A 12,297-nucleotide genomic window follows, 5' to 3' on the forward strand; every position below is an offset into this window, starting at 1 on the left:
TATCTCTGTTAGCTGGCATTGGGGCATCCTCCCACAGGAGCTCCCCAATTCCTAGATGAGGCACCAACCAGCGACTGAGGTGTTATCACTGCACCCACACACGGGAGTGCTGAGACATCCCATCCATCCCACGGAGGATCAGGAGCCTACTGTGGCACCTCCAGCATCCTGAGAGCCTGACACCCATCCCTGTGTTTGGGGATGTCCCATTTGTCCTACTCCACAGCCTTCTAGGTGTTAGAATTGAACAACACCTCTTGTAAAAAGTGAATCCCAGCCCTGCTTTTGTGCATTCCATCCTTCAGGTATCCTTCACCACTGCCTCCACTCTGTCAATCAGCCCTTTCTCCCTCAAGGGACAGCACCCATGATTAATTTGATTCCCAATTGGGTGCTTGCAAGGGCATGCTCAAGCAGGCGCGCGCACACACACACACACACACAGACACAGACACACACACACTAACCTTGAATGGTATCTGCATTTCTATTGTCTTTGTCTGTTCAACACCCAGTCTCTTGGTGATGGGAGCTGGCAGAACCTACACACACCTCCTCACTGGAACTGGAATCTGTGCCCAAGTCTGGGGCCTGCCCAGCCCAGGATTCTGGCTGAAGGAAGTGGGTGATCCCAACTCTCAGGAAGGGTGAAGGCAGAACAGGGAACTCGAGGAAATCTTGTGTAACCTCAAGCGGCGGTCTGAAAGACTGATCAGGGATTCAGAAATATCACGTCCACAAAATCCTGAGGCCTTGCGGGTGGTGGAACAGTATTTGACAGGGACCATCAAAGAACAGCCGGGCCTAGCATCCACACTTGCCCTGTCTAGCATCCACACCACCCTTGCCATTTTCAAATCAAGGGTATGGAGTTGACTGGCTGGAGAAGGGGCTGTTGGCCCCCTATAGGACACCAAGGATGAGGAATCCACCTTCCGTGTAGCTGCCAGTGGGCAGTTTCTACAAGGTTGGCCTGCAGGCACCAGAACAGACTCAGTGCCCCCACCTCCAACCAAGAGACTACCCTGCCCTTTTCTTCGGCACTCTATGTACCTTCTCTTTTGCTCAGCCGCCCACTGGGATGTGGCTTCTGTCTCCACCTGGCTACTGAAACTAAGGAGGAGACCTGATGGGATTTGGTAACTGAGGTTCAAATATGAGGGCTAAGAGGAACCGAGGATGCTACCTGGTTTCTGGCCCAGATGACCTGACCATGTGTGTGGTGGCACCAGAGGGATATAATGTCTCCAGAAAGAGGAATGGTCTCCTGAGTGGGAGGATAAGCTCCAACGTGGTCCTCAACAGTATGGAAAAAACCGTGCAGGAAAGACCACCAGCGTCAAGCCACATGGGAGAGCAAGGATGCTCACAATGGAAAGGATGGTGACAGGGCAAAACCGAGATGGTGAACTGCAGGAGAAAAGAAGAGAAAGACCAGGGTTCTAGGAGGCCATCAGTTCCTGCAGAAGTGGAGGGAGGATAGCGCTGAAGAAGGGGACTTGTGAGACCCCGAAGTAAGAGGAGAAGAGGAGGGACATGAGCAGGGCATGTAAGGGAAAGGCAGGAAATGCTGCTGTGGCCAGGCAGGGCCCCCACAGCACCTAGACCCACGGCATTGTGGTGAGCCCAAGTGCAGGGCTGCTGCTCAGAGGCCAGCCCAGGTGCCCTGCAAGGAGAGGGCCCACCACAGAGCCCCAGGGGAACTGTTCTTTAAGTGTCAGGGAAGGGAGCAACACACTGAATCCAACACTCCCAACAGTCGCAGAGAGGGCAGATCACAGACCACAGAATATGAGAATGACTTTATTTCAAACTGCTTTGAACTGCATTGGGAAGTGTGCAAATGCAGTGGAAGAGCGAAAGCCCTGGCTGAAGAGGATACGGAGGGAACCTGCTTGGCTGCAGCTCCAGAACTCCAAAGGTACCAGCTGCTCGTCTTGTAGGAAGATGCTGGCTCAAACCTGTGAAACAGCAGGCTCAGGGATGGGCTACCAGCCAGGGCCAGCCTACAGCCCTCCTAAGCTACCAGGATTGTGGGAAGGGGCATGGTGTGTGCCATACTCACTTCAAAGGTCCTGGAACTTGTCAGTGAGGAACTGCATGGCCGCTGAAACAGAGAGGCAGAACCGGGCACTCCAGACCCAGGGATACAGAAACCCATCCCCTGCCCCTGTGGGGAACCACCTAGCTCTGCAACGCGAAACCCCACCAGCCCTGGGACTGACTCACCCACCCATCACCTGAATTAAATGTGGAAATGCCTTCTAAGTGGGAAAGTGGTTCTCAGGTGTTGGGGCAACCCAGAACCGTTCAGAATATGTTTCAAAGACAGATAAGCCAGCCAGTAAGCAAAAATCCATACAAGCCATACCAGGCAGCAGTTAAAGGGAAAACACATGTGGTATCTCTAACCGTCCTAAGCGAAGGAGATCTCTGAGACTTGTGGACCAAGTGTACATGGAGTTCAGACAACACATTGCTGTCTGTGCACACCCCTAGCTGGAAAGGCACAGAAGGCTCCAGGGCCAGGCTTTGCTTGGTTCTCTTCCGCAGAGGAAAGTCAGTCCCAGTGACGCCGCCTGTACCTGCAGCCCACCCCTGCCCCCGGCACCTGCAGAAAGACACCGCTGTCCATCCCTGCCCCAGCTAGGGCTCCATCATACCTAATTGCTGTGTAAGGTCCTCAATTTCCCTCTGCAGCTGGATGCACTAGACCAGCAGACACCAGAGGAAGAGAAATGGTTAGTCAATTCTGGCCTGCTCTCTCTCCAGACTCCCTCTCTCCCCCAGGCCGTACAACCCCCATAGCCTGCAGCCCAGTGGTGAGGTGGGTTGGCACAGAACCCTAAATGGAAAGAAGGCATCCTCTCTCCATGGGGTGTGGAGGGTGGAGGTGGGGGGTAGGGGGACGCAGAAGTCAGTTTAACCTGGACACGGATCCCACCATCTAGTGTGGACCTCTATTTCTAAGAGCCACACAAAGCATTACCCGAGGACAGTCCTGGGCTCCCAAGGGCTGCTGCTGCCTTTCTGGTCTTGGAGGATGGACAGGTGGCTGCTGGTCACCTGAAAGAGAACACAAAATCCAGCTTCCAAGCCTCCCAGTGAGGTGGAAAAGGCCTAGCAGGGTCTAAAGTGAAGCACCGTCACCCTCTGCTGGCAACACGTTGCCCATGCTCTGCCCAGCAACTCCAACCCTCCCTCTGGAACTGCCTTCCCTGTTCTCCAGTGTAAGCCCATGTGTACCTGTAGCCCCCTAGCATTGTGACTCTGGGTTGGACTCCAGCAGTGCAGTAGCCACAGTCAGGCCCTGGGAGGGCCAGTGTGGCTGAGCAGGACTTAACAGAAAAGGGCTCTGTACCACCAAAAGTCTCCTTCCAGAGTTGGAGTTTGGGGCGCTGCTCCAAATTGCCCTCTACCACACAAACCCCACTGAGAGGTGGATGTGGCTTAAAGCCAGTCCTATCGACACCCCATTTCCCATGGGACAGCTGCCTGGGTGGGCGGGGAAGCCTGGGAACAAGGCTGAGCCCCCAGAAGCGACAGAGCCAGAGGTTTCCCTCCCGACCCCTCTCCCCTCCACCCCTATCAAATCTGCGAGACTCACTGGAGGGTGCACGGTGTCTGGACACGAGGCCTCCCAGGCTGTAGGCTGAAGGCTCTGAACGTCCCAGAAGTTGGGGAGCTCTGATGTTGGGGTCACCACTGCTGAATTCTCCATGACGCACAGACAGGCGAGGCAGCACTGGCCTGTGTGTGGGAAGCTAAAACAGAAATGTCTGAGTCAGGCTGACAGTGGGGGCGGGCGGTGAGTACAGGTGGGGAGGGATTGTGGTAAGATGGAGACTCCGTAGCCTAATCTCATTAGCACTTTCTCTCTCAGTCAGCCCTAGGCCAGGAGGCAGAGCCCAGCCAGGGAAAACACTGGGGATACTGAGATAGCGCAGGCAGCCTGCCAGGTGGCTCAGGCAATAGCTAAGGAAGGAGGAATCAGGAAGTTGATGAGCCTAGACGCCCCAGCTTTGCGGCCCACACTTTAAGGGGTCACCTCATCCAAACCAGCTGCCAGCCCTGCCTTCCCTCCCAGCTCCTCCATGGAGGAGGAAGTAGAACCCCTGCAGAGTGTCCGAAGGCATGCCTGTCACACACCAAGTGCTCCCCTTAACGTGTGTCCCTATGATGAAGACCCCGATTGGGCATTCTAGTGTCCCTGGGCTCCTGATGATAACCCTCGAGCAAGGGACAGAGGGGACATGGGTAAACAGGTGTATGCTGGAAGAGAGGAGGCATGGGGGGAGACAGAAGAGGAGGAGGGTGAAGAGGGAGAGGAGGGCGACAAGTCCCAAGGCCTACTCCCGTGGACCCTTGGGACTGCATCTCTATTTGGGTTATTATCTTCTCTGGCCGCAACCTGGGACTCCCTGGTCTTCCTTCCTGCAGGTTTCTTCCCAGGGTTGCTATGCTTAGGCTTTTGTGGTTTCTTGGACATCCCCTGTGTCCGCACACCGGAGAATGGCGGGAAGGTGGCCGGCTCCGAGGGAGGGGCCCTCTCTCCACAGAAGGAGTCTCTCTCTGCAGGCAGTAAAGGCTCTCCCCGGGGCCAGTTGAGAGGCACCCCCTAGGGACTTCTCCTGGGCCATCTTCCTCCTCTAAGGGCCCCAGGGCAGAGCCCCTGCAGTGGCAGCTCCTGAGCAGCTGGTCCTGGCCTCCACCTTTCCCCAGGTCCTGCTCTGCATTTTCTTCTTTCGGGGAGAGTCCTCCAGCTCTCCCACAGCCGGACTCTCCATGACTGGAGTGAGTCCGCGGGGAGCAGAGGTCAGGAAACGGCCCAGCACGGGCAGGTAACTCTCCTTGCAGTGGAAGCCTGCGTGTCTGGATGTGTCTGCTGGCTTCTTGGGGCTGCAGGGCTTGGTCTGGCTTCCTTCGTTGCCGCGAATGCCCACCCACATCAGTGGTAAGCTGCTGCTCTCTTCTGCAGAATCAGACTCGTGGGTAGACGGCCCTGCGGGATTTTTCGCAGAGGGCTGCTGGGGATCCACGCCAATTCTCCGTCTGCTCTTCTAGCCCCTTTTCTGGATTCTCCCAGGCTGGGCCTGGCCCAGGACCACTGAGGTGGAGAGGGCCGGCAGAGGCCTGCTGCCATTCTCCAGGGCTGGGGCCCAGGGCACCACTCCCACTGGGATCCACCTCCAGGTCCGCCCAAATGTCAGTGGACCCTTTGGCAGTGGCACTTTCTGGGGACGTGTGTCCCTGGATGCTGGGCAGAGGCACGATGGCATCTGGCTCGTCAGTCAGGTAGGACGAGTAGTCCACACAGTCCCCTTGGTCGTCTACTGGGGTGTCAGGCCGGCCTTCCCAGCCCCAGAGCACCACCCTTCCCTGCTCTGTCAATTTGCTCTCAGACTTGAAGCTGAAGCCCTCGGGATCTGAGAACCCACTCTTGCCCTCACCCTCGCCCTCGCTGCTGTGCAGCACCCCCAAATCGAGGCCGTGGACATTCCCGTGGCCCCAAGGGGCTCCTGAAGTGGCCTTGCAGGCGCCAGCCTGCTCGCCACCCTCTGACCTGAAACCGGCTCCCCAAACGGACACCTAGTCTGGGGAGCTCATGGCGCCGGTTGGGGCAGCCTGGGCTGTGCGGAGACGGTAGTCCTGGTAACGGTGGGAGGGAAGAGCCAAGCCCAGTCAAGCCCAGCCAAGGGGGCCATGCGACAGGAATAGCAAGGCCTGCAGGTCACCGCCATCCTCACTCCAGGCGGCAGTAGGAGATGTCCAGACAGCGGTGGCTTCTGTGCACCCTCAACGCCCGCACCGTGCCTTCTCATTGGTCCACCCTCTGCCAACAAGCGCTCCGTTTGTTTGGCGGGGCCTGTGGGCTGTAACCATCAGGACACCGGCTCTTGGTTTACCCCGACGCCTGTCATTTGACTGGGTGGCTGCGCTCCGATAGCTTCTTGGGGCCAGGGCGCATTGGAGCTCTCCATCCATCTCTTTCTTCCTGTCCTGCCGCCTCGGGCGGCCAGGCACATACTTTCCAATGAGAGCCACGTCTCTGAGCCCCAGTGTCCCATCTGTAAGGCAGGGGTCAATGAGAGAGCCGCCCCCAGCTCATCAGCTTGGGAGAGTAAATGTCATGATGCACGCCAATCACCCGGCGCACAGAGGAGCTTCAAGCTTCCGTTCCACACCAAGAGGTAGCGCCCGATAAGAACATGGACAAGGAGGCCCACAGTCAAGAAACAGAAGTTTCAGGGTTGTTTCTGTTAGTGCTGCGAAAAACCCCTTTGTCATTTTCCTGGGGACTTACGGCGTTGAACCTGTAACGGCTTTGGGTAGCACGGACGTGTTAACCATCTTCCCGACCATGAGCACGGGATGTGTCCCCATTTATTTGTTTTCTGAGTCTTTCGTCAGTGTCTGGTCGGTTTCATTATGCACACCTTTCACCTCCCTGGATAAATGTATTCCAAAGGGTTTTGTTCTTTTCCTGGTATTCTAAATACGTTGGTTTCCCGCCTATCTTTTTTGGATAGTTTGTTGTTAGGGCATAGAAATGCCAGTGATTTTCGCATTTTGCTTTTCCATTCTGCAACTTTGCTCAGTTTGTCTACAGGTTTTGAACGTTTTTTGGTGCAGTGTATGCTAGGGTTTTTTCCATGTGAGATCATGTCATCTGCAGCAGAGATAATTGAGCTTCTTACTTTCCAATTTGGATATCTTTTTTTTTTCTTTTTCTTAGAGTAGGTGATCAAATTGGCACGAGGCTGTGTGCCTACAAGGGTTGATTGGAATGTGGGTGCGGTGGTTGGGCAGGCCAGAGTTTTCCCACCTCCCCCAGCCTCCCCCACCCCGCTGTTGCTGTCGTTTATTCAACAAAGCTGGAAGTCCAACCAATGGTCTAGGATACCCCAAAGATGCTCACCATCACTCACCCTAAAGGTGCAAACTAAAATCAAAACTCAATTTTCACACGGCAGGTTTGTGACTCTTAGAGAGCTTAACCATTCTAGGGGTAGGAGAGGTCCTGAGCAAACCAGTGCATTTGCTCACTTGCTGGGAGAAAGGGAGAGAGCAGCCACTTGGGAGGGTAATTTGGCAGGATCCGTGAAACTCAACTTATGCATCATTCACTATGTGCTTGGCTCTCTTCTGGGCCTTATACATGTTAACTCATCCTCGGGACTGTTTTAGGTGGAAATGCCTGCTATTGCCACCTTCTTACACGTGGAGAAGTGGGCACAGAGAGGTTCAGGACTTGCCCAAGGTCACTTGTTTGGCCGGTAGGTGTCACCTGCAGGTCGGAAACCAGACAGACGGGCTTCATGGAGTTAGTGCTTAGAGCTGAGCCTCCTAAAACTGCAAAAAGCATCTGCAAGGGTGTTAAATCCCACGACACCAGAAAGTGCCTGTAGTCGAGTAGACTTACTTATGTAGTCATATATTCCAGACCCTTGATCCAGCACTCTCAAAATCCATTCCCAGCGGTATTTCCCTGTCTCCTGCCTGTACAGGCTATCTCTTGCTTGGCATATAATCTCTGTTCTCTCTCTGTTCTCTGTTATCTGGCTCAGCATCACCCAGCGAGGTGAGAGAGAGCATACGGGGCAGCCCCTGAGGGAGGCACCCATGGCTTTGTGGGTGCCAGGGCTGTGTAGCACCCTACCAGCATGCGGCCCAGGGTAGCTCTTGCTAGGACAGGAAGGCTCACCCTTCACACTCCATCCAGCTATCTCCATCCCGTAGTTCAGGTGACTGGGTTTCTCCAAACAGGGCCCTGACCGTCGCATAACAGGCCTGTGTTGCTTGAGGGTGCCATTGTCTCTGCAGTTCTCCGTCATTTGCTATCAAATTATGTTGATGTGGTGCTCCTCAGTTGTGTCTGCTCGTCTTCTGCAAGAGGTGAGGCTCTTCCTGGAAGCAACTAAAGAGGCCTTCTGGGTCTTACACCCAGCCCTGAACTGTTTGGTGACATCCCATAGTTTCTCATTACGTCTCCGAAGGGCGTCAATATATTTAGACATCGGCAGCTAACTCCGCCATTTATGTAGACATTCTTTCCTCTATCCTGTTCAAAAGCCCGAATCTTCTTGTTGACAAAGGTGAGACCTTCCACTGGGATGTTTACGATGAGTGACTGAGGGTGAAACCTTAAGCTATCCGTAGCTCACCTGGTGCTAGAGATCATCCATACTCCACATATCACTCAGGATGGCATCCTCTGTCATTCTGGAGGTGAGTGGGCACATCCATAAAACCCCTCTTACTGCTTGCTGTCTTTCCTCAGACCACTACTAGGACCTCCTTTGTTAATTCGGTCCCCCAAAAATCTAGAGGCCACGATGTGATTGGATGGGAAGGATTATTATAGGGCAAATGCTGGTGAATGATAAAGGGGAAGGAGCAGAAGCAGGTGGGGAGAGTCTTGTGGGCAACACAACTGTCACATCCATAAGAGAGACATGGGAGAAGTAGGGCCGGCTAGGAATCTCATAATGGAGTTTAGTTCTAACTAAGATTCGGCTGCACAGATGTGAAGTCCCCAGCCACAGCTGTCAGTTCAGGAGTCCTTGTCCCGCAGCCACATACCCCTGCCATGCTCCATCACTGGCTGGGAGGCTCCCAGAGGAAGCCTGGTCTTGGGGCAAACTCAGTGATGGATCCAGAGAAGTGGCAGCTGGGGTCTGTCAATCAGCTTTGTTCCCTGCAGCAGGAGATCTGAAGGGCACATTTCCATGGCCACCACAGGGAGGCAGGAGTCGAGGACCACTAACATTCCTGTTTTGAGTGACTGCTTGGTGGGGTGATCAGTAGGACAGGGACATAGGAAGTCAAGCAAGTTTAGGTTGGAAATTACGGGTTTAGTTTTTTGACTAAAATCTAGTCAAGTTTGAGGTACTGGCGTAGGACATGCAGATTTCATTCAGAAATTTTTGAGTGGGCTCTGTGTCCCATGCTTTAATCTCAGCACTTTTGGAACCCAACGTGGTAGCATCACTTGAGCTCAGTATTTTGAGGCTGCAGTGAGCTTTGATGACATCACTGCACTCCAGCCTTGACCACAAAATGAAGCCCTGTGTCAAAAAATAAAAAATAAAATAACATAATAGGGAAAAATGAAAGTTCCTTATGTGGTTCTAGGGATGTGTCAGTGCTAGAGTTCCAGGTTTACCCATTATTTATTCCCTCAGCAAGCATTTATGGAAGTGCTTTTCTACACAGAAATCTCACTTTTCATGTCCCCTGTGGTCTCCCTTCTGATCCTATTCCCTTCAGCCTCAAGAGGAGTAACCTTTATTCTGAACCTGTCTTCTTCATTGCCTTTCTTTTCTTTTAGTTGTTTTCTACATATCTACATATTACCAAAAATATGTTTCCAACAATATGTTCCCAATTACATATTCCTAACAATACGCATGTTTTTCTCTTTGTATTTGTGGGATAAGTTATATTGTGCTTCACTTCTCCCACACTCTATTGTGTAACATGTTTATCCTTGTTATTGCATATGTTAAGTAAGTGTCCATTATCATTGTTTGGTGTGATTTCACTGAGTAAATACAAAGTTGATTCTCATTATCATGATATTGACATTCTAAAAAGTCACTGCAAACACTGAAGGAGGCAATCTTGAAACATTGATCCTAGGGGAAATACAGGGTGAAGTTCCCGTGATCCTGTCATCACAATATTTTCATCAGTCTATCAATATATAACCTTGTTTCATGTGTATTTCTGTTTAAAAACACCTTATATTTTACATATTGTTGATTCAATAGTATTGAAATTATGACCAACAAGCACTATAACTCATGTTTGAACAAAGCTTATCTAATACATATATTTTCTCCATAAGGTGCATCCCAGCCATTTTGCTCTATGAACACTAGACAGCACTTAAGTACATGCCTGGGGTCATTTTTAATGGTGAAATCACTAATAAAAAGCACTAAATAGGAAATATGTGGTACTAAATAGACCCAGAAGAGGACTCTTGCTTACAGTATGAGAGCTGAAACAAGAAGGCAGAGCTTCTCCTTTTTTGATCTCAGATGGGAACACACTTGTGCTTTGAGTGACTCAAATATTTCCCTGCTGTGCACACGTCTGTGAATGACCCCCAAAGTGTGCCTGTATTGATTTTGAGTTACAAATAAAGTTTAGCAAGTAGACCAATTTGTAGATATGGAATCTGTGTGTAATAATGATCAACTGTATCTCAATCTGTATATCCATTGTACGGTGATGAGCATTTGTGTTGTTTCCAGTTTAGCAGATATTATACACAGTGCTACTACAACCTTCTAGGGTGTGTTTCCTGCTAAACATGTACAAGAGTCCTGCAGGCCAGAGCTTTCCAACTTTTGTGCTGGGACACTGGGGCCCGTAGCCCTGGATGTAGCCAGAAGCCAGACAGCAGCCCCTGGACCTGCTGAATCTTGCCCTGAGCGGCCTTGTGTTCTTACTCTTCTGCACCATACAAGGATGATTTTCTGTGTAGGCTGTGGGATAAAATTGCTGGGAAGCTGTGTTCCAGTATTTATGCCTTGGAGTGGACTTGTTACCAAGACGTTTCCAAATTTACCAGATCATGCCAGGTATTTTACAAAGTGACTGTGCTAATTTATACTCCTATCAAGGATGTTTCACTGTTTCAGTTGGTCTTCATCCTCATCAACATTTGATATTTGATAATTTATAACTATAAAATTTTTGCAAATCTGGCCAATGTGAAATGGTATGTCATTGCAGTTTTAATGTGTGATTCCTTGATTAGCAATGAGAGTGAGCATCTTTTCATGTGTACTGGTTTTTGGGGTTTTATTTTCTGTGAGATGCCCGTTTAATATCTTTTGCCCATCTCCTCCTTGGGTTGTTAGCCTGTTTATTTGTGGGAGTTCTTTATGTATTCTGTATTTTAATTCTTGATGATTTCATGTAATGTAGCTTGCCTTTACTCCATTTATTGTTCCTTTTAAGGAAAAGAAGGACTTTATTTTATTTTGCACAACATTTTATTATGAAAAGCTTCAAACCTACAGAAGAGTTGAAAGAATTTTTCAATGGACGTCAAGATACCCATCACCTAGGTTCCACTGTTAACATTTTATTACACTTGTTTATCACATGTCTATCCAACCCTCCTTCATTTATCAATTCATCTTATTTTTGATCCAGTTCAAGGTAAACGTCAAACACCAGAGTACTTCATTTTAATGCAGTAGAATTCTAAAATCTTTTTTTTTTAAGGTCGTGGTTTTTTTCTGTCTTGTTTACAAAATCCTTCCTTACTTTAAGGTCATGAAGATAGTCTTCAATAGTTGCTTCTTCAAAATTTGGTCTTAGATACACCTGGAATTTATTTCTGTTGATGGTTTAATGAAGGAGTCCATTTCATTTTTTAAATGTGCCTCGTGATGTGGAAAGGAGTCCATTTCATTTTCTTCTTCAAACCCATAGCCAGCTGCCCCTGAATTCTGTAATGAAAAAGCCATCCTCTTTCAACTGCTCTATGATGCCTTCTTTCTTATGAATTGTCTATGTATGTGGGAATGTTTGGGGAATCCCGATCCTTTTCCACTAGTCTATTCGTCTATTCTTGAGCCAATTTTACATTTTTTAAGTTACAGTAGCTTTATAATAAATTTTGTCATCTTTTAGAGCAAGTCCTCCCACCTTTGTTCTTCTTCATGAGAGAATCTTGGCCATTCTTGGCTCTTTGCACTTCCATATACATTTTAGAATAAGTTTGTCAAGTTCCACAAATATCCTGTTGGTGTTTTCATTGGGATTGCATTGAATCTATAGACTAATTTGGATTATATTGACATCTTTATAAATTTGACTCTTCCAATCCGAAGACATAGAATAGTCTTCCTTTTGGCTAAATTTTTCAATAAAGTTTTATTATTTTCTTCAGAAAGATCATGTGTATCTTTTATCAGATTTATTCTGATGTACTTTAAGTAATTTAGATATTATCATAAATTGGACTTTACAATTTATTTTTTATATTCATGCTATTTAGAAATAAAATTGATTTCTGTATACTGACTATGAAACAACTCTGCTAAATACTTTCACTAATTCCTATAATTTCTCCGTAGATTTAACTTGGCTTTTATATTGACACAATCAAATCGTTCACAAATAATGAGAGATTATACTCCTTTATTTTTCCGTTCTTTCCTTTCCATGTATTTTTTCTTGCCATACTGTGCTGCCTAGGTGCTCGAGTACAATGCTGAATACAAGTGGTGAGAGCAGACATCCTGGTTTTATTCCTGATCTTAGATTAAATCC

General features: G+C 49.3%; 1 pseudogene; it reads right to left on the reverse strand.

Annotated features, from left to right (window-relative positions):
• Positions 1-2,066: 2,066 nt before the first annotated feature.
• Positions 2,067-5,607, reverse strand: LOC111535878 (annotated as a pseudogene).
• Positions 5,608-12,297: the final 6,690 nt, after the last annotated feature.

This window comes from Piliocolobus tephrosceles, chromosome 12 (assembly GCF_002776525.5).
Source record: "Piliocolobus tephrosceles isolate RC106 chromosome 12, ASM277652v3, whole genome shotgun sequence".
NCBI classification, from domain to species: Eukaryota; Metazoa; Chordata; class Mammalia; order Primates; family Cercopithecidae; genus Piliocolobus; species Piliocolobus tephrosceles.